The sequence below is a fragment of the Centrocercus urophasianus genome, unplaced genomic scaffold (genome assembly GCF_019232065.1).
Source record: "Centrocercus urophasianus isolate 14NV4802_14NV808 unplaced genomic scaffold, USGS_Curo_1.0 seq_13, whole genome shotgun sequence".
Taxonomy (NCBI): Eukaryota; Metazoa; Chordata; class Aves; order Galliformes; family Phasianidae; genus Centrocercus; species Centrocercus urophasianus.
In genome coordinates, this window is record NW_024884475.1 from 10,100,549 (window position 1) to 10,123,731 (window position 23,183).

At 37.3% G+C, this 23,183-nt stretch overlaps 1 protein-coding gene and 1 long non-coding RNA gene across 3 annotated transcripts in view; one reads left to right on the forward strand and one right to left on the reverse strand.

Moving 5' to 3' along the window:
• Positions 1-6,650, forward strand: part of LOC122157132 — a 26,247-nt gene extending 19,597 nt beyond the window's left edge. Inside the window, exons 3-4 of one of the 2 annotated variants that reach the window (XR_006167772.1) lie at positions 4,439-4,610; positions 5,974-6,650. This is a non-coding gene — a long non-coding RNA (uncharacterized LOC122157132). Of the gene's footprint in view, positions 1-4,438; positions 4,611-4,982; positions 5,078-5,973 lie in introns of those variants that run through there. The other variant, XR_006167773.1, reaches the window with a different exon arrangement.
• The window catches only part of SORCS2 (sortilin related VPS10 domain containing receptor 2), a 510,780-nt gene that overhangs the window by 159,968 nt on the left and 327,629 nt on the right, over positions 1-23,183 (reverse strand). The gene's annotated exons all lie outside the window — the stretch shown is intronic.

Here is a 23,183-nt window from a genome sequence, read left to right on the forward strand (position 1 = left end):
TTGTTTTTTTTTTTTTTTTTTTTTTTTTTTTTTTTTTTTTTTTGCTGTTGTCTTTCATGATCACAATTTAATTTTTCTTCTATTAGAACTTTTCCAACTTCCAGAATTTTCCCTGAAAATGCAACAATCCATGGAATCTCTCAGTTTCTTCAACAAACTTCCTTCAGAATTAATGATACAATTATCTGAAAAGCTCTATTGTTTGATGGAGGAGAGTTTGTTTGCCTCGTGGTTTTGTAAAGCCAAACACTTCTCCTGGAAGGACCACAACTCCCCACAAAAACATTTATTCTCTTTAAAAAGACTTTATCACATTAGTAAACTGAAAATGGAGCTTTAAGATCTCTTCAAAGCACTTCGAGGAATCTATCAGCAGCATGATCAAGTGCATAAATTTTGTCATTTCTTTTCATAGTGGATCAAAACCTGAAAGGATGAGTGATCCAAAACTGCTGTATAAGCACCACTGTCATAAAACATTCAGGTTGGTTTACTGCCAAACATTCTTCCAGCTGCACTTATATGACATAATCATGATGGTAAAGTCCATGGTCAGATTTACAGTCCATGACAAAACACCTCTTGGTAGGTGAAAGCATCACGCAGCAGATTGCTAATTCAAGTTTCCACATTTTAAAAGTCAGCCTTTGATCGAATACTTGTCACAATAGACACAGCACTTTTCTTCAAAAGTCATCAGAAAATAGATGGCTCAAGGACATGGTTAAGAAACAGAGATTGGTCCTGCATTAGCTCTGGTTGCCAAATATTGATTTTGGGGAGCCACGCCTGCTTGAGAATCATAGCATTACTGAAGTTGGAAAAGACCACTAAGGTCATAGATTTCAACTACTGATCCATCAAATGGTTGCATTTACTGCCGGAGGAAGACAGACATCAAAACATGCTCAGTAAAACGCCAGGAACACATGCTGCAATCACATGCAGCTTGTTGACAGGGTTCAGCAGTATAAGGATGTTCAAGTGCACCAGCTAGACCATCAGAAATATATAAGAATGCAAACAGAAAGGAATCACAGCAAGAAATGGGAGAAAAGGAAGTCACCATATGTCATGTGAATTACATACGATTCTCTCTTCTTAAGAAGAATTTTAACAAAGCACGAGCATGAGAAGCATTAGTATAATAAGACACAAGAACAACTTGTTGCAGTTAGGAAGCACTAACAAGCACTACTTGTAGATAGGAAGTAGTTAGGTTTTAGTTTTAAAACCTGGATTTAGGGCTTCGCTAGCATAAAACTGTATGAACCATGAACTGGTTTCTCCTGGACTGGTCTCTACTAGGAGAAACTCATTCAACCATCATAAAATTGTCCAGCCATAGAGAAAGGTTCTCCTGCTTAATTAATCTGCTCCTTTTATCTTTTTGAAGGATTCCTTTTCTTTATTTCTCCACCATTTCTACACCAATGCTTCAGTTTAAATGATAGCTAAACATAGGCTCCATCATAAGTCCTGAGCCAAGTCCTGAACTATGTGAACCCATACTGAATCAGACATATGATTATGTGGACTGAATAAAGCAGACGTTTCACCTAATACCATATCCATGTGCTAAATTTAGTTGAGGAGCTTTCACTAAATTTGAATTTAAAGAAAAAACTGTTTTTTATTTATTCAGCCATTATAAATAAAATGGAGTACACACCTAGCTTTTATTTTTCCAAATTAACTTTGTTTTTATTATTACTAACAGAAGAAAAAAAATTTCTACTTATAATTCAACAATTATTTTCTTGTAGCGAAACAATACCAATAAATATGATCATGACAAAAACTCCACCAAAATGCATTTTAGAAGGTTGAATTATATAACAAGTTGGAATGCCATGTGATTTGCATACAAGTTACATGATGCTTTGACTTAGGATAAAATTCAAGCTACTGTTGATCTACAGTGGTAACAAAAATGCATTCAAGATAAAGGCAGGAATTTATAATCATTACTAAATGTCTTAGAATAAGCCCTTATCTCCATTCTTTACTCTGTAAAGACTTCTTAAACGAGGTGTGCACAGTTCCCACTGTGCACAATTACGGTGCCAGCATAGACACCATTACAAGATACATTCATACCCCTTGTAGCTTTTTTTTTTTTTTTTTTTTTACTCCTTCACAAATGTTAAAAAGCAGAACATGAGTGGATGCATATAAAATTTTCAACTTCTGCCCGTGCCAGTCATGAGATTCCTCCTTTTGACCTATCTTTTCATAACATTTACCAATTTTTGTCTAAGGCCTCATTACACAGTACTTAACAGTTGGATGTAATCATTGTTAGACTACAACTCTGCTGGGGCTCAGCAAGTTTATGTTTAATTTTATCCTCCTTAATTAATTCCAATGACTTTATTTGTATTGTAAAACAAATCATCTATCATTATGCAAGAAATACATTAAACTGCAAAACCCAATTTAAAATGACTGTAATGCCTCAGTCCTTTCAGAATATTATTGTGCCTGTGCAACAGCAAACCAAACAATTCTGAACTAAAGAATGTGCGAACATGCATTTTAATGCTCTCTCATCTGTAATGAACTTACCACCTGTACCCAGGATAAAAACAAACAAGAAACACATCTAGAAGATGACCACTGGGATAGGAGACCTACTAGAAATATAAAGGTTTTGAGATGTGGGAAGAAAAAAAGAGTCTGATTTTCATTTCTTTTAAAAAGTAGAGGATACACGTATCTGTTCAGATTCCTCACACACACACACACACACACACACACACACACACACACCCTCATCCACTCTCAAGATTGCATGCCTATCAACACTGACAATTTAAAGACTGGCTCCAATTCTCTAATTCCAGTACTCTGATTTGCACTTACCTTCATGGTCCTAAACATGCTATAAAATTAGCCTAAAATCAAACACTACTAGTGGCATTCACACCATCTTTCTCAGAATATGTTGTGATCATTAGGCAATAGAACTTTAAAAAAAAAAAAAGTACAAAAAAGACATCTAGACAACACAGATGAGGATGAGTTTACCAGTACTAATTAAGAAAAAGATGAAGGATTAAATAAAGGATGCTGCTATACTTGGAAGAACCAACAGAGACAGCAAAAAGAAACAGTCCAAATGTTGCCCTTATTTATTCTCATAAATATGTAGATTACCTTTGTTTCTACAGTGACTGCGTTGCCTGCTCTGTTCTTCTCCCTGTTAGCCAATTCTAATGCACTGCTGGGATGCCGGGCAGTCCATCAACCCCATTTAAAACCCTTACTTGCTAATTGCTGGTTTTATGAAAAATGTTGTTTCCCTACCCTCTGAAACATACTAAGATAGATTTTCTCATGCTATTTCCAGCTGTTCGTGGTTTAAAGGTAGCAATACTAGGTCAGTGAACAGATAGGACATGATTTTCTGACTCTTATCTTATTCTGCAATGCTTTAACAGTAATGTTATATTTATTAGACAAAGTTTATCCAGAACATGCTTTTAAGATTAAACATTTTCAGAAATTCTTTGTTAGCAGAGCTTCTTCCTTTGAAGTAGGATTTGAAAACATTGATAGTGTTTATCCCAGAAGGGAAATAAACAAGAAAACGCACAATTAATGCATCGAAAATAATGAGTCATTAAGAAGGAGATTTGGTTCTGTCCCCTGACAGATGAGTACAGGTCATTTAATGAAACTAAGTAGTCATATATTTAAAAAGAAAAAGGTAATCTAACTCTTTGCCTTTTGCTCTTTAAGATACTGGCTTTTCCTTGAATAAAATTTCTTCCTACTAAGTAGGTCTCACCTATCTACTTCAGACCAAATTTTATTAATTTAATTCCCGGTTTATTAGCAAGCAGATGAAGTTACGTTAATAATCATACACTAATACACATTAGTTTGAGGCTTAGACACCAAAACTAACTATTATAATTTATTCAGCTTCCAGATATCAGCTTACCAATGACAATCATCAATTTGCACAATTTAAACCATAACATATGGCCAGTTAATGCACTACAGCTTAATACCCAGTGAGATGTTAAAGGTAACTTGCATGACTTTATCAGAGGAAATTATTAGCACAGTAACTTAACACCACATCCATCTCACCCAGGGAAGGCAAACAAGGATTATACTTGTCTTTTGTTTTAAATAGCATATGGCCCTTGTATAACATGAGTACAGAACTATTTATAGCGTAGAAGGAAATGCATCCTCAAAATGCCAATCTCTCCTCAGTAAAGACTACAATTTACCTTCCTAACACATCATCTAAGATAGCTTTTTGAATGAATCTGGAGTCCAGTGTACAAATCTCACCCTCCTCAAGATTTTTCCCCAGGGTTAAAATGAACTAAGAAAAACTGAAGGATGGTATTTCCTATAGCTAGCTCTTTCTACAAGATGTAAGCCTTCCCCTTGTGTAAGCTGTTTGCAAACTCTTTAGGTGGTGACACTGCAGAGAGGAACAATGCACATTCCTCCTCCTCTTCAGCACAGAGTCAGATGGCTTATCTTTGAGAGAGATCCGGTTAAACAACAGTTTATTTGGCAGCAGAGCTGCTGAACAGCACCTTTGTCTTACTAGCAGAACTCCCAGTCCGAACTCCAATACAAAGGTGAGTAGCTCAGGGATAGTAACCCCCCCTCAGGACACTACAGGTGTATCTCAGAGAACCTCAGCTGAAATCCCACTGGTTTCACAGAACAAAGTGTTATTCCTCTGAGGACAGGACATGGCTGTGGATTACAAGCACACTGAATTGATAGCATTTCTGTTAAGAATCGTGAATAATTCATTACCCATTCAGCCCTCAGAGAAGAGCAAATTAAAGATGCTGCTTGAAATACCACTCTTATTGGAAATAATATGGAAAAAAAAGCAACTCCTTTTCCCTGCCTATTGCATACAAACTTGCAAACAAAAGTAGCCTCCTTTAAAAGAAAACAGTTGCTGACATTTTACATTTCTGTTTTTATTTTATTTACAGGACATTGTCTACAGGGAAATGACATTTTCTTTCAGCTAAGAAATAGAAAACACATAGAAAAAGTGTACAGCTGGCAATTACACAGAGTCAGCAAAGTATGGGGACAAATAATCACCAATGGTTTTTATAAATGCACAGAAATACGAATGAAATTCACATTATTATGGTATATTGTAATTCAACTTATAACCTCCAGAAAATCAAAATTGAATCCTTTCTTAATGTACCTTTTCTAGCACCAATCAACACACTGAATAACACAAAGAATTTATCTTCAAATCATATTTTCATTTTTATAAATCTGTAAGTTTTTGTAATGTGGTGACAAAAATACGTTATGAAGTCATTGAAACACATACATATATATTTAACATTAGAACTAATTGCAAATGAATTTTTATATGTTAGCCAGGAATTATCACAGCTTTTTATTGCATGTCAAAACAACCACATGAATATATTTACAGCCTTGAGAATATAGACAGAAAAAAGAAATACTAAATTCAAAACAGAGTTATTCAATAAAATTATTGTACTCCAACCAGAAATAGGACATTATGCTAACAGCATAGTGGAGCAAGACAGCACAATTTGACTAAAAATACTTATTTTTATTCATGACTTCTACAGACTGTCAGCAGCTGTAGGAATACAAACTTTATGTTGCCAATGATATCTGACAGCACAAGTGAAGGAACTTGCTTTCCCCTCTCTACATGCTTGAAGAACTGTAATATCATTTACCAACCGCAAAGGTTTACATAGGCCTGGTAGAGCGAGATTAATATGCTTCTTTATGAAGCAAGCAGCAATGTTTACATCTTTGCTTCTTCCCAAGTAGCATCTCATTGCAAACCCTTCATACAGCAGGCTGATGTGTGCTACCGGAAGCTCAAAGAATAAATGCAGAAAGTCATGCTTTAAAACAAGCATTAACTCTTTGACCCAGAACTACAGAATTCAAGCAGGATTTCTTCATTTCTGATTTCAGCTTTATCTTCCAGCATACAACCAGTTTTTACAGCAGAACTGAAGCAGAGAATTGCAGGCAGCCCCTTGCATTTGCTCTGAAAGACCCATAAATCCATTCTGAAAGACCATATTCCCAAGTCATTCTACTGCAAGACAAGGGAAAAACTTTTCTGTGCACTTCTGAAATCTGAAAGCAACTAAAACGTGGCCTCCTAAGAGCAAGAAAGATAGAAGCCTTCCATGCACCAGAATTGGCCACTTCATTCCCAAGTGCCACCTCCATCAGCTGCCAACAACACTGAGCCAGGTGTGTGACCAAGGGAAGATACAGTTCTGGCCAGGTCAGCAACAGCTCAAGCACTAAGCCTTGTTAGGGTACAGCAAGCAGCAGAACGCTCATCACACCACATGTTCTGCTCTCACATGAAAATACCATGAAGTCAGCAGAGATTTGATCAAGTTTCCAAGTCTGGATCAACTCTGGAGCAAGTTCCGAGCAGAAAAAAATCCCATCTATTGCTATACTTATAAAAAAGCTTCTTTCTGAAAATCCTGCTTGTCCTGCGGCTCTGCTGAAAATGATTCACTTGCCAGAATAGACAGCCTCCCTTATATAAACTGCAACAGAAAGATTTAACAACTTTCCTAATAAAGAGTCTTAAATAACTGCAGTTCTTTGGGCATTACCCATATCAAACATTACATTTGTTATAGGTAGCAATGTTGAAGAAGGGATTAATCCAGGTTATTGAATAACTGCTTCTAATTCATTCCAAAGACAACAAAAATACAAAAAAAAAAATAAATTGTATATTCACTCAAATCACAGAGGCACATATATACACACATTCTCTTTCCAAAGCATCTACCATTTATTTCTCTGCCCTGGAGGTCCAGAAATAACAGACCTACAACTGTGACTTTGTTGAGGCATAAAAGAGCTTCTCTAAGTTATTTTTAGGTTGATGTTTCCCCTCTCAAATCATCTTCACAGTCCTACAAAATCAAACTCCCAGTGGGTGGCTTAGCTTTAAAGAAAGAAATCAGTAACAACACCTGCTATAAAATTATGTTTGGTTGTAATTGTAGGGTGGGACCTGAAGAAAATTCTCATTGCCTGACTAATGTAGCTTAGGAAAAGTTTACTGGGGTTTCAAACAGGAGTAGATCTAGGCCAACCTCACAACTACATTTATATATGGTTTTGGTTTTTGTTTTTTTGTTTTTTTTGTTTTGTTTTGTTTTTGTTTGTTTGTTTTTGTTGTTTTTTTTTTTTGTGACAAGCTCAACTCATATTCAAGCTGCCCTGATTACAGCATACACAGTTAACCAACACTTTGTCTTTCTCCTACTAACTAGCCATCATCATGTAGTCTTTCCTGATGTCATTTGTAGATGACAAAAACAACAAAACTATGTAGAGTATAAAGCAGGGAGGACAGGATATCATTAGTCAATACATTTTGTCAAACATACAATGCGATAACACTGCAGAATTGTGAAGAAAAAAAGCTATATAATTTTTTTCCTATATACATGTGTTAGGATAAGATACTGGAAAGTAAAAATGACAATAAATGCATGACATCTTAACAATGAAAGTAAACTATATTTCAAGTTCATGGTTCTGTCTCCTCCATGTTCATGTTAGATTTAGTACTGGGAATGAATCACGGCCCAGATCGCACTGACAGAACTGTTCAGCCAAGCACAGCAGTACCATCTTTCTACCACTGCCCAGGCTGTGGGCACAGGTCATGCTGAGTCTCCCCTCTGTTTGCCTGCAGCAGGGAGTACTTTGGGGTAGAAAAAATTTAACAGCCAATCTGAATTTTGCATGACTTCACTGTTCCTCTTCTACTCTCAGACACTGAAATAAGGATGAATCCGATGAGTCTCCCATGCAGTATGAAGTTTCTTCTGCAAACAGCATCAGGTTCCATTACTACCTATCTTTGCTCCCCCCCCCCCCAAGTTCACTATTCATGTTCTCAAGCCCTAGGTTTATTAACCTTGTCTATCAGTCTATTCGGAAGATGCTTTCACCAATTAACCTGATAGGTTGTTCCTACCATTTCCTAGAACACCATCAGCAATAAATAGTCTTGTTCTAACTCTGAAAGAACTTGAAGCTTCTTTTTTCTGCTTCCCCCTGTCAGCATGAAGTGTGCCCTCCCCAGTATTAAATATTCTGTTGATTGATACAGTGCAATAAGATACACAAATGCTTTGAAGCCGAATTACTTTAAATTTCAGTAATTTTAGAATAATAATGCTCATCCACATTGATTTTCTCCTGAAGATATTAGTGTCATCTGTAGCTGCAAAGTGTTTATCATAATTTAATATATTTGTACTTTGGTGGACAGTAGCCCAGGTGCAATCAGAGTTCCCCCTCTGCTAGGCATTCAGTCAAAATTTGATATTATGAGAGTTCAAGATTTGAGTGCAAAATCATTCCTTCCCTTGCATTTCCCACCCCAACTTGTGCTTCTGAGGATTTTCAGAAGAGTGATACTGGGTTATTTGTTTGAGAAGTAAGAGGTTCTGGACGTCCTCAGGTGGAGGGCATTATCTGCTCCAGTCCATGGCAAGAGTTAGTAAGGCAGTACGATATCTAGTGTGCCCCCATCTGCTCCTGTTGCTCTAAGTAAGAGGACTTTAGTTTTGCAGGTGGAATCTTCAGTAGGTAGCTTGTATTGATTCAAAAGGAGATGCGTACCAAATAACTCACCATGCAATCCTCTCTATGCCTCCTGAAGTGACTCAAATTTTTGTTAACACCAATAAATCCTACTGTTCTTACTTATATTGGGCTTTTTCCTTGCTTCCTCCTTCTGTTCCGCACTGGCTTTTACTTAATCTCTATAAATATTCAGGTAACCACTCACAGTTCTCTCAAGAGGCACTCTCTACATTCAATAAGGTACTCAAGACACCTGAGGTTTGTTCAATCCAGGCTTTCTTTATCATATAGCTGAATGAATCCAGATAAAAATGAAAGCTTAAGAAATTAGATCTTTATCATCACTATGCACTTTCTTTTTCTTTTTCCAAAAAGAGAATCTCATGCGCATCTATGTACACTGACCATCTAGTTTTTAATCAAGTCTGTAGAGAAAAAAATATTTGATCCGCTCCAATTTCTTCCATAATCAAATCAGCAGCAATTTGGGATAACGTCATTTAATTAAATCTTTTCCTCCTGCCCTCCTCCAAGAACATGGTTGGTTCAGTGGGCACACCATTGGACACATCGCAGAAGCTCCCACCCAACCAGAGACACATCAGTAACATGAAACCTTGAAACCTTCTGAAATCACTGTTGATCCAGTGCTAACTTCCCTGAGTTTGTAAGTCAACAGAAACCTATCTGTCAAAAGCCTGGTAACACACACAAATATTTTCTCAAGGAACTGTTAAATTAGCTTCCTTGCCATCTGTGACACTTTGAAGAGTCAAAAGCCACCGTTGCTCAACTCAATGCCCGAATTTCCACTGCTGCTCCTCCCCCTAGGAGTTCACAGCAGAGACACGTGCACTTTCTGCAAATATGAATTTCCCTGGATAATGTCTCTTTTAGTACTTACATTTTTTTAGTAGAAATAATTTAACATAGCACTTCTGCTTGCCCCACAAGACTTCAAAGTTTCATACAGTACAAATGAAAAACTCCAGCTTCAGTTATAGAGCAAGAGCTGACAGTTAGAGAACATTTTTAACAATTAGAACTGTAATCTGCTGAAATCTGAAATGAAAGGAAAATTCCACCTTTATTAAAAGTCATGGAATCTAAATATCCTCATCATTCTTAGCATCTTTTTGTGGTGAACATTACACACAAAGTTGCTATTGTCTCCTATTTGCCACATCTGCATGAATACCTTCTCAATATTAACATCACCATGGTCTTTTAATCAACAAGAAATAGCCACGGACAGAAATTTACAGCAATTCAAACTGGTGAAACACCACCTTGTTTCATATTTTCTATTGCATTTCCAAAAAGCAGCAACAAGTTACTGCTAGAAGCAGAGAAGGCACTTGTTTAATCTGCAATATATATGTAGATAACTTTCAGGAAGAAATTGCCTGAAAAAATCAGAGTTCACAATACACACACAGTTGAGAGAGAATACAGCTTTTTCAAAAAGCAAAAGACCTGCATTGCAAGGAGATCACTCACAAATGAAAAATACAACAGATAACTTTGGTTCACCTCGCTCTTCTCAAGGCATGCTATAATCTTGCTGAATGAAGGAAAGTTTCAGCTCTACTGCTTTTGCTGCCGTATCCTCCTTACACGAATCCACAATTCATATCATAGTTTCTCAGGTCCAGAAGTCTTATTTTTACTTCTTTGAGAGGTGTTCAACATGTCTCTTAGTGAAAGGAGACACACCAACATCAGACAAAAATGTCTGTTTAACACATTCTGAAGAACCATAGAATGGCAATTTATACCAGAAGAAAAATGGATGAGTAAACTCAACAGCATTAATGAAACTGAAACTAGATACACAGAAACGTAAACGGAAATTAGAAATTCTTCGTTAGTAGTTTTCATTTGTCAGACATGCAATGAACTCTACAAGCAAAAATTCTCCTTTTGTAGTATTGATTTAGAAACAAAAACTTAACACAGGATTAGATGCCTTAGGTTTTCACAGCAATCACATAAAGAGGAAGTCAATACTGACAATGAAATTACAATTTCTAAAATCTTCTCCATTGTCATTTCTAAAAGCTTGCCTCCCAGTGATGATATCCTTCATCTCTAGGCAAAGCTGGTCCCCTCTTTCCATACTCAATAATATATTTCAGCTCTCACTCAAATTTTATAACACGTCATGTCGAGATGCTACTGTCATGTCAATTAATGTTGACATCTGATGTTGCTAAATGCCTAACTTTTTGGAGAGCTATGGATGAAGAGAGAAATTCAATTTATTGTTTGTAAGTGAATTTCTCTCCTAGATAACTAGCTAGTAATCAATATTAACATTCACATCACTTCTGGATCCGGGCTACTATGTACAAGATCACGAAAACTGAAGTAGCAAACATACTGTTTTTTTTCCTTATTGTAAGTTACTGAATCAAAGAACTACAGAAGAAAATTACACACTAAAAAATAAAAGTAACAACAACATTACAGAGCTGAAGATGACTCCTGTTCCTAAATCATGAGAAACTAGAAGCACTGTTTAACAAGCAATGTTTCCTTCCTTCCATTCAGCCCAACGTATAAGCATTAAAAGGGTGCCAAGAGACCCAGGAAGAAATTACAGCTCTCCAATCATCTGAATGGTTTCAGGCCAGTTGCTTCCGTCTCAGTTTCAAAAGTAAACACCATAATATATTTATAGAGACGGCCAAAAATCAACTCTAAAAATGATTTGATTACTTTTTAATAGAAGGGTTTGTTCTTGGATTGGATGGCTGAAACATCAGTTCCCGTTGATTTAAGTAGCTGTTTGCTAACTGAAAGCTTGAAAATCCAATGACCTTTTATAGTTGAAGCAGCAGCTGTGTTATCCTGCCAATATCTACTCTCTCCTCAACACCACACTCATTTGTTGACATTAAGTGTGATTGCCATAAAGGTGATATAGCTGAGATTTAAACAGTATCTGCATTGTCCTGTGGATACTTATTTCAGAGCTAGTCTGTAATTACAGACTTTATTAAGCCTTCTGAGAAATTCACTTACAGAGTTGAAGAAATGTGAGTTGTTCTAAATTACTCTGTTTTCTCCCAGCAATTCAGTAGACTGCCAAAAATACAGCCAAAAATCTCAAACATGTTTTAGACCAGGAAATAAGATTAGCAACAATCAAATCACACTACTACTATGCTATTTTGAGACGCTATTCAAGGTACTGACCTAAGCACCAATTACCCTTCTGCCTCTCAAGCATACAAATAAATATCTTGAATTCCTAATTTAGAAAACACAACTGGTGATTCTGATGCTCCAACAATAGATTACATTAAAGAAAAGAAGCAACAGAATATTGTTTTGTTGCAAATAAGTCTACATTTCCCTCTTTAGTTAAAACATTGCCACTTAGCCACCTAAGATGCAGAGATAAGCTGAGTCTACAACTGATATGTTTCTTGGGTAAAACCTAAGGCTGTTTCCTCTCCTTTCACTGCTAATTCTTGCTGCTTGAAGTGGGACTGAAATAAATTTGCAGCAAATCAAACCAATTTATCCATAAGATATCACATCAACACCTGAAGTCTACAGAATTCTTAACCACAAATCAATTCACTGCCGCTGCTCTTGATTTCAGTAATAGTGACAGGTTAAGTGCGAATACTGAAGGATGCTAGCCACACAGCACATTATATCTCCATTTTAACCTTCCTTAAAGGTAGCCTATGAAAGCCAGTAAGCTCAGTTAAGTCAGTGCAGCGCACTACATAGATTTAAAAGATTTTATTCTACATCTATAGACATTCATTTTTAGTGCAATTAAACTGGTCTCATGGATCAATGAGCACAAATAACAACTGAAAATAGAGTGAAAGCATCTACAAGAAATCTTCTTCATCAAGTACATAACCAAATATTATTTGTTAGGCTCTTATACAAAATGCATCTAAAAGATCTCATTTCGTTCAAAACCCGAGGGACAGCCAGAGCATGTGACCTTTCAAGAGATGACGATGCACAACCGAAGCATCCAGGTCAGCCCTTGTCACTGCTGTGAGGGTTGACTCTAGTTTAGTTTCTACAGGTGATGTTCTAATGAAAATATGAAACCAACACACGTTAGCCATTCAAATTAAGCCCTTAGCAATGACACAGTCATAAAATAAATGCAAAAGACAGAACTACATATTCTAGTTGGGTACAGGCAACTCCACTTTCCAATCCATTGTCAAATTGACTGTTCTTTAAAATTATCACATAATCAAGAAAATAAACAAAGTATCACTCTAACAGAGGAAGAGTAATGAGAAAGACCAGAAAAAAAGTTTGAGTTGTTTTATTTCTTGGTTTTTTTTTTTTTTTTTTTTTGCTTGGTTTTGACTGTTGTTGTTTGTTTTAAATCCAGCCCCTGAAGTCTTAGATTATTTTTGCCTTTGTTGCTTAGAATATTATTAGAACTGACTGCAATATAAAAACCTGATTCTATGCTAACAACAAAAAGCTCTACATATTAAAATTTTTTTCAGGTAAACAAGGGCTCCCATCAATTTTTTAAGATTTGGAAAACATGAATTTAAACTCCAGTATTTTCTTCTGACCATGTCCCAGAATTTAAATAATATGTGCACATGGATATCTTATAAAGGTCCCTGTATAAAAAGAGCTTCATATTATGTAGATAATCCTGAATGAGCAGTTCTTATAACTACGGTAATCACACTAAAGTCAGCAGAGAACCAGCAAAGCAGCATAGCTACACAGTACACAGACCAGTAATTGATAGTGTTTATTTAGTGAAGTTTGTGATGGCTTTTTTGGTTTTTTAATACAAAAACATCTACTTTAGTAAAATTTAGAAGAGCACTGTGGCAGTTCTCAGACAATTCTGGCCAAAAAAAAAAGTACATAATGTAGATGACTCTGCATATATTTAATATATGAATACTAGTAGAGTTTAAACAAATTTGCATCATTGGCATTCTGCATGCTTAAATCCCACAAAGAGAAGAAGTCCCACAGCCTTCTTCACTTTCCATTGTTCCCTGTTTTAACTGCTACAACATCCTTGTTTCACTTCTGCCACAGATACCACTGTACTACACATAAGACCACAGCTATGCCTTGAAATCTCAAGGCATCCTGTTCATTCATATAATCAGAAGATATTCTCTAACGGTGAATGGCATAGAAGCCAAGACAAGGTTAGAGCACTGATCTACCAACAACTCATTAATGGCCCTGCACTGCATCTGCAGGTCTGCTCTCAACACACCTCTGCAGAAACTGCCAATCATCCTGAAAAACCATTTCAAATTTCAGGCGTAAAAAGCGACACTAAGACCCCAGTATAACTTACATCACTAATTATCATGAAAGGATTGTTCTGGTTTTCAGAAAAGGGAGGCTGTAGTTGACAGGGTGATCCCAACTAACAATACAATTATTTGCGTTGCTCCTCTGTTCCTTAACAGTTGCTCATTAAGGGCCTTGATGCCAGTGAAAATTGTGTCAACATTTTCCCTTAACACAGAGCAGCAGATTTCCCATCACTGACTATTCTGACATTTCTAGCTGGAAAAAAAAAAAAAAAAAAAAACAACCAACAATTCAAAGTCTCGTGTCCACTTTCTGCATCCCCCACAGACAATCTGTTTATTCTTGCAAAGCACTCTTGAGATTTATCACTTGGCCCACGCCTAAAGAGGGGAAAAAAGCAGCAAAATATGCAAGGAAAGAAGAATGTGAAAGAGGAGCTTATCTGCTTACATTCAGTGTGAACAAACAGGGTTGCAATATATACAGCATTAACGCCTATGTCTCTCTCAGGTCAAAAAGAACAGTAGGTCTGGACAGAAAATCACCACTGTTTGGTGGCAAACTGATTAACTCATGTAACTCTCTCTTACTCCCTCCGAATGTGGAGATTTATGGAAAAGGCAGCAAAAAGCTACATCAACCTTAGGATCTTCACACTGCTTTATTTTTAATTTTTCTATCATATTGTTCAGTGGTTCACAGCATTTTTAGACTCCTGCTCTTACCCTGTTTCCTGATGTCACCCTTGATGTTTTCACAGATTTAAAACAAAATTACTCAAATATATAAAGCGGCTTTCTTCCAAGATTGCTGATACAATACCATGCAACATATTCTTCTTCTACGGCTTTATTCAGTATGAACAAAGGAAATAAAACTTAGAATAACCCTGCTGTTCTTTAGGTTCTTTCAAAATGGTTTCCAAGCCTATCTATAGAATTCCTTATAAGGAATAGAACTTACCTAATACAGGAAAGTTATTAGGTACAGAGAGGTACACAGAGCTACTGAGACTTAAGGAAAAGAAAGAAAACAAACAAAGTAACTGCTGGCAGGATACCTTCTAACACATTCAGATAACACATTGTAACTTCACTCACACACACAAAAAAAAAGTACCAAATTCGTAGCCACAAAAACCAACACATGCTATACAATAACCAGTATTTCTACTAGCAGCCTTAATATAAATACAGAATCATCCTTTCAAAATAAGCCTTTGATATTCAGTTAACATCTAACTGAACCAATTTTAAGACAAAAACCAGCATGATTTCTAAAGGGTTGCAGTCATGCAACAGTGACTGTTTTTACTACTAAAACTTTCTGATCTCACTTTCCTAACCATGACCTGTTTTGCAGATCAGGAAGCAATAGATAACCACACAGCCCAAACTGCTAAACAGATCACTTGAGACAAGTCCTCAAATGTGGCAAGTCACCATAACTCCACTGACTCTACCACAGGAAGCAAAAAGGGATCTGGTTCTCCAGGCACAGATATATTTGACAGATTAGCACTTCTGCAAGAGTCTCATCAGTCTCTCCAGTACCAGGTCCACCTTTCCAGGTGCAGTTCATTGCCATCACTCTTAAGGTTCTAAATTTACCAAACTCTGAAGCCCTATTTGCTACATAATCATCCAGATATGGGTACCATTTCTGCACCCCCTACCAGCAGCTGAAATAGATGAACCACTGCCCTCCTTTGCTATTAAAATTGAAATTAGTCTCACTTCTAAAACAATCCAGTTTCTGCTTGACACAGCACACAACTGCTGTTGAAGAGGAAGAAGAGAAAGCCAACTACGGCAATGCAGCTATTGGGCCTATTCACAAGCTAATACACTACAAAGACCTACGCACAGATAATGTATCTCCAGCAAAACAAGCTGCTCCATCTATTCATTTGATCATCTATTTTTCTGTCCATCATCATGCTTCTAACACTTCTATTACTGAACTAACTGATCTCTTCAGTCCTCACAAACACGTTAGAAAAGCTTCCCATCAAACCATCAGTCAAACTACTATTACTAGCTTTAAAACTGCAAAGAAATCAAGAATGGCTGCAGCTGGAAAATGCCTATGTAGATGTTACTTGTCTGACAGCCGCAGGCTTATTCTCAACATTAAATAACTCAGAAATGACTAAGTAAGCTATTCACTGACATCAACCCCTGCACAGCTGAGTAAGTTATGTTAAGGGCCTGTAAGTGGAAGAAAATCCTATTATGAATGCCAGGAGAGGCATCAGTCTTTGCTTCCAAGCCACTGCTCCCTGTGAATGAGGAGAACAGCATTAAGAAACAAACACAAAGAGTGATCTCCAGCAGCTACACATTCTACAAAGATGGGGACACCAGGGGAGAGTGGAAGCTCTGAGAGACTTGGGAGCTGCTGAAATACAGAAGTTTTCAGAAGCAAATCTTACACATTGAAACTTCTACAGACTCAGAGAAACCATGTGAGGTAAACAGCACCTGGCTGCTCAGCTGGTCTCTGTGGGATTTAGCCCTGCTGAACCAGCTGCATTGAAAACTATCTTTTGTGGAGAGAAGCATATTGTATTTCTGGGATCTCTCAAGTCTGTTATGCCTTCCTCTGCTGGATAAAATGAATCCAGAAACCCCTCAGATGTCCTCAAATAGATAAAAAAGGGAGTAAATGAATACAAAAAGAGAAACTTTCAGTCACCACAGAATGTCCTGCCAAAGAATGTTTGGCAAACACTGCTATTGAGGTGCATGTAAGCGTAAGCAGATCCTTTCTGTCATTCCAGTGACTGAGAAGGACCAAAATGGAACTAACCAGGGCTTACAGAAGCAAATATCCTCTTTTCAGAAGTGGCAGCCACTCTGGGCTAACCAGAAAATGCTAGAGTAACCACAGAGCAATTCCAACTCAATTCAAAGCGTGTAAATCTGACTCCATCTGGTCTGGTCTTGGCAGAAATCCTTTGGTTCTACCTTTAAACTGCATTATTTTCAGTGAGTAAAGCTCAGATTATTTCTACCTTTCAAAAGAGGGGGAAAAAAAAAAAAAAAAAAAAAGGACTGAGCTGAGCTGGAACTACCTGCTTTGGGTATTACAGGTCAGCAATCATTAAGTTTTAGCACAAAATAAATTAAAGCAATGTAAAAACATATGAGGATTTGCAAATTAATAGATGTCCTGCTTCTGATGCTAACTGATTTTAGAGCTAATGAAAGATTTTTCTCCTATTCACTGTCCAAAAATGGTTGCATTTTCCTCCCTTCTTTGAATTCCTCTAAGGTACTGCTTATAACGATCATTTGTCCTGGAGACTGCCCCCCCAGCTTCAGCCGTTATTTTCATGTGACAGCAACTACATTTTATATAAGGAGAATTCATGTGAGCACCTACACAGGTGCCTCTCAGGCACTACAAAGCCTGATGGGCTAAGCAGCAGTTCAGTGATGTACTGAGAACTGGAACACAGCAGCACATCCCCTCACAGTGCCTGTCCTATCACACAGCATGTACCTGCAGGTCACCAAATTGATCCTTATGTTATTTTCCCATACAACAAGAGAACTGCCCGAATAGCCCAGTGAGAGTTCTACCTCTTTGTAGATCCACTATGAAAAATAAATATATTCAGAAGATTTTGTACTAATTTTGTAACATTCCTTCTCCACCAAAACCAGCTTTTCCTCTTCACAGGAACTGTAAGATACTGTGTATTCCCTCTGTTCTCTAAGAGCTTCTTCCAGCACTCACACACAGCTTGAGCTTTATTTTCATCAGCAAAAATGAAGAGCAGTTCATTTTGAGGTTATCTGAATCACACAGAACACAATTCATGTAACTAAGTCACAGCCATAGTCTCACTCACGCTTCAAATTTTAGTGTATCTTACCTGAAGTAACATCAGAAGATACCACCTCTGGGCAAGACCCGTTCTATCCCCCAGATTGCTGCCCACTTACCACTAGAGGCCAGCAGAGCACCTGGCCACCTGGAATGATTTCTGCTTCCTCCTCCACCTGCTAGTCCAGGCCAAAGCAAGCTAAAAATGCATGCATCCCTACCTCATACTTAAAGAATAGGCTCTCTTGTTTATATGAGGGCCTATATACTGGGAGAAAAACTACTCTGATCATAAATTTCCAAGGAGGTACAAACACACACAAAAGAAAATCTTTAAAGAAAAGAAATTAAACTATTACTGCAAATAAAATGAGTCCAAGAATTTTTTCATCAAGTCTTTTAGTACTATTATCTATGGGAGTAAGTAAAGACCACTATAGCATATAGATATTACTTCAGTGCCAAAATAAGGAAAACAGTCTCAGTTTTTTTGATGGATATTGCACTATCGTGGATAATACTAAAAAATGAAGTTTTGAACAGAAGTTGAGTAGCATTTCTTTCAAGATCCCTCTAGACTTAGACAGTGTCATCTCCTACAGCAACCACCCCACAGGGATTTCACCACTTAAGAGTATTAAAAAAAAACAAACAAACAAACAAACATGAAAACAATGAAATGAAGCTGTTCATTGATAACTACCATCCAATATTTAACACACAAAAAAACCTAAACTGATTTCTCTTATATAAAGGAGAAAACTACAGGCATAGTTTTCCTGAGTAACAGGCAACCTAGAAAAGATGAGTCTACCACTTCCTTTCCTTTATTTCCTGCCACCTGCAAACTGCGGTAAGATCACAACACAGGTACACAAATAATGCTCACATGTAAATATCTTCAATGCATTACAACAGAGCTTTTTCTTAGAAGAGTACATAATTAATAAATAAATATACAGGTGTTATAATTAAGAAACATACAAGAGAGCATGGCTAAGCAGGTTATTACACCAAAAAGAATAAACAAAGGGCTTACCCCTGCCCTGGGCTTGCTGGAAAACTCCCAAAGGAGGGATCTGCAAAAAGAGATCCTTCCCCCCTGGTAGTCAGCTCTTAAACAGGTCTAGGAGAGGTGGAGCCAGGCTCCACCCTTTCCAGCAGCACAGGTGAATTGCCTTCACCTGTGCTCCCAGGGTTGACTCATTGCTTGCCTCAGGTGATCAATCAGAGGTTCAGGCCCTGATTCAGCAGTTCCATACAAAGAGCAACCTGCTATTTAAACAAGTTTACATTACAAAGTGAAGTAAGCTATCCCTATATTTATGCCTAACTCAGGGAGTTTAGTACCTGTGTGCCCAGCCAGGCAGACAGCTGGCATGCTCTGCTCTTACTGAACTAGGAAGCGCTATATGCTGCAATAGGTCAAATTCAGGAGGCTCTTCAAAATCCAAGAAAATTATCTCTAAAACTTAAAAACAGGTATTTGCACCATATCACTGTAAGCAAAATAGCAGGGGTGTTTGAAAATAGCCGCCTATTTTCAGGCTACCCATCAGCCTTAGAAAAGCCCCAGCCACCAGATCTCAGTTTTGTGTAATGAAAAGCACTCCTCTGAATGCGATCTAATTGCATCAATTTATACCAACAGTGAATCTAGCACACATTTTTTTTCTAACTCTCTGTTAACAGCTGGTATAATTCTGTTAAAATTGTGTCTTAGCACAGTTCAGCTGCAGGTCAGCCTGTTTCAAAGACAGCAAAGATGATAATTTTGGAGAAATGGTTGCCTGAAATTTAATAAAATACTCATTATGATCTCAGACTGCTTATACCCTTGAGAACATTTATTAAGCCCTGTATTAAGACCCTCAAATCCTTTCTTTCTGCCTTTTAGCAGCTCTGTTTCTCTGCTACCTCCATATTGCAATATTACTGAGTTGAGAAAGTGTGAGCTTGAAGCTTTACTTCAGTTTTAGAAGTCAGTAGAGAATCACACCCTAAGAGTGCCTTCTAAAAGGGGGGCAACTCTGCATCACCAAAATCTTCCCTGTTTTTTCCATGGATTTTCCCTGGGATATGAGCCTTTCACAACCAGTAAGAGAGTAAATCTTACACGTTTACCAAAACAAATTCTGAAGGCTGATGAGAGGAGTTTCATACAGCACTAACAAGAGAACTGCTGGAGAGGACATGGAAAAGACAAGGCTCAAAACATTATCAGTGAAGCTCAGTCTACTCATGCCAACTGAGAATCTGTGCTCCAAGAGAGAGGAAACAGATTAGCTGTACTTCCCCAGTAGGCAGTGGAATTAAAGGAGGATGTACCTCAAACAGAGCTACTTAGGAAGTCCTTAAGTAAGTACATTTTAGTCCAGTAATTGCAATGCTCTTAGTAAAGAAGTAAATAGATTACTGAAAAGAAACAGTAATTCTGGAGAAAATGTGATTATGGGAATAGATGTTTTCATCTATCTATTTTGTGTAATTTAGCATACATTTTTTCTCATAAGTCATACGCGATCTGCATTTTCAAAAAGGAGAGGTACCTACTTTACTGAGCCCAGGGAGAAAAGCCAGTTAGAGAGACCTGTCTATTAATGTAGCACAGTGGAATTCAGATATCCGGATAGGATTGAGTAAATGAATTAATTACTCTCAGCTCAAAGACTTTAAAATCAGGTTTTCTCGACTGGCATTTAGTTTGCACAAGAGACCATCACTGATACTAAACCCTGAGCTTTCGGGTATACTGGAGACCTCTACTTCCAAAACATAAAATTTACATGCCTGGCAACATACAAGAAAAGAGGAGGTGTGAGCCTGGAACGCACAACGCATCTCCCAGTTCCTAGCGTAGTCTTGGCAACAACAAAAAGAGTATCTGCATTCCAGAAAAAAATTAAAAACTGTGTAGGTCAGTTAGATACATTACAGTATCTCATTTTGTTATTAGAGATTCGCAGCATATATTCAGATAGTCAACCTCTTTTTCAAGGTAGCACACACAGCTATCACAGTCTTTCCTTTTAAAATCTCAAAACATTTGTTTCACATTATGGCCAGCTCTGAGAAGACTGCAGTGGAGGGCTTAGATAATGAAAAGTGTGTTTCTCCTTTTCCTCTAAAGAAAGTCCATCAGCTCACAGCAGTTAAGAAAATAAAAATACCCAATGTGACCCAAATCCATACGACACATGCAAACTGTCAGGTGTGGTTGGGTACAGATGGCAGAAAATATAGTGCACAGTGCAATTATTAACTTGTTGTTTGTCTCAGGAAAAGAGAATTGCGTCATCAGTAAATCTAACTGAGTTTTATTGATCTAAACAGCAATGTTGCCTCTTCAGAAACCTGATGAAAATGCCAACACAAAGTTCATCAATACATGCTCAGCTGTTTACTGAGAGAGTTGAAAGGGGTCACCAAATGTGCTGTACAGGCTGTACTTCGCCTATAGGTTCACTGCAGATTCTCACAGCTTGCTTCCTTTAAAAAGACTTCAGAAAAAAAGAAATAAAAGTTCTGTACAAGAGCTTCTTCAATACCCTGTGTGAACAGCCAATGACCCAGCAGTGCATACAGTGAACAGAGAATATATGCCTAAGAAAGTACAAGTTGAGAACAAGGTCTGCTACCTGGAATGCAATCAGAGCTCTGCAAGCCATCCATGATTCAGTCACATGTTCTGTGACCTTCTTTAATTCCCTCTACCTCTCTGTGTCTCTTTTTCCATTAAAAAGTTCATTCCAGCATCTGACTCACAGTTTTGCTGGAGACTGCATACATATTTGCAGCATTTTGATGTCTTTGTTTGAACAACTTAAAGAGAAAAGTATAAATCAGTTTACCCTAATAGCCACATTCTGTGAAAACAAATGAACAAACAAAAACCTGTCAATAAACAGTGAAGTATATAATATTATGAAATACAATGTTATGAAAGATGCAGAAGAGTGCACTGCTCTGCAGTGAATACTGCATTTGCACACTATGGCTTTCTTTTTTTAACAACGTACTCGGTACAAAGGCACTTGAATACCCTTTGCTTAAAGGGAAACCATAATTAATGACATCTGCCACAAAAACTGAGCAGTATCCAGTGAATTGCAAACCTCAGCTTCATACATCTTTAAGTGCCACACAATAGATCACCAGTGCTGGTTCAACTGGTCTCCAGCATGGCACTTAGACCACAAAATGGGGTTGTTAAGCCACAAATCAGACAAAAGAATTAATATCAATATACATAACACAATAAAACCAAGTGAACTTGGGTCATCTTGCTTACAACAGCATGGTTTTCCATTCCTTGAGAAATCAGGATGCTCCCAGTCTAACAACGCACTGATTCTTGTCTTGCTCAGGAAGTGCAGGGCAGCATAGGAGGCAGTCTTTTGTCTCATCAGGGGAAGGAAATGCTACAGTCTTGCAAAAAGTCTAGTTCAAATACTCACTAAGGGGAAAAAGATATCAGGGAAATGCCAAATTAATATTTAAAATGGGCTCTGTGACTAACTGGAGAATTAAACCAACACATTTTTATACACTGAGCAGTGAGACTTCAATACTCAGAGGATCTATTTCAAGGATTTATACTGCATACTTCATAGCATTTTCCTTTCTTGTGGTGTTTTAACTCAACAATATATAACCTGATTGTAAACATAAATGGTGCAATTCATACTGCTCGTCTTATCTGAAGAAAACTCATAAGCTGTTTTGAATTCAAGTTATAAAAATGGACATATAAGATATGAAGATTTATAAATTACTTAGCCAAACAAAACAAAACAAAACAAAAAAAACCTGACTGACAGTACGTACTTTTCAAAGAACCACATTTCAATTATTGAATGAATATCACGCTCACAGGAAAATGGTTGTACTTCTGTTACAGGCAGTTTTAATGAGTCTACTGCAATAAAAAAAGTCTGATTTGCAGCTTCAGACCACTTCAATGCTCTGCCTCAACTCCCTTGTTAGGCGACACATTGAAAAGAACTTTTAGGGATAATATTTCCTACTTTATCCATTTACATCTTATTCTAGGACTGTTCCCTAATATTACCCTTGCTTGTTTCCCTGAAAACTACAGAAACCATTCCTGATAAACGGACACACAAAGAACATAACCATTTCAAAGCACATAAATTAACCATGGATTGCAAAATGGTCTATTTTTGCTTACAAATTTCTCCTTGTATTGCTCCTTATAACAGTAGCTTAAAAACATCTCTTAACATTGGCACCACTCTAAACTATTTCACATTAGATTTGCCTGAGTTCAAATGACACCAAGTGAGGCACTGAAGACACTGAGCCCACTGAACACTGACCAGGAATGTAACCACATTACAATTCTCCCTAAATTCTTCAAGAAAACATAACACCTTTTCTCACACTGTAGAACTAGA